This window comes from Orycteropus afer, unplaced genomic scaffold, assembly GCF_000298275.1.
Source record: "Orycteropus afer afer isolate SDZICR_OR568_19922 unplaced genomic scaffold, OryAfe1.0 scaffold00018, whole genome shotgun sequence".
Classification (NCBI taxonomy): domain Eukaryota; kingdom Metazoa; phylum Chordata; class Mammalia; order Tubulidentata; family Orycteropodidae; genus Orycteropus; species Orycteropus afer.
In genome coordinates, this window is record NW_006921605.1 from 6,197,474 (window position 1) to 6,198,013 (window position 540).

Here is a 540-nt window from a genome sequence, read left to right on the forward strand (position 1 = left end):
TCACAGCAGAATGTTGTTCCTTACAGTGTGGGGAGATGAGCCTGAGTAGTGCAGGGCAGCAACAACTGTTACATGGAAGGTCAAGGCCGCCATGTCCGCCATGTTGGAGCCAACCAGACAGCAACTAACAAGTAATACATGATCTGTATCAGGGGAAGAGAGACCCCACATTCAAATAGGTTCAACAGAGACCCTTAGACCCCACATTCAAATAGGTTCAACAGAGACCCTTCTATTAAGCCTTGAACAGAACAAAGACAGTCATCCTGGATGAGGGAAACCAACAGCGAGAGAAAGCTGAATGGAGTCCGTGGAGTCATGGCCATGTGGCTGATTATATATGACTTGAAACCATCAGAGAATCATGATTGGGGGTAGACTGCGTTGTCACTGGCGGGACTACGTTGTTGTTGTTGTTATTTGCCGTCGAGTCGGCCCTGACTCACAGTGACCCCTCCAAGTCGGCCCCGACTCATAGCGACCCCTCCTTGGGTTTCCGAGGCAGTATCACTACAGAAGTAGGATTGCCCAACCTTCCTT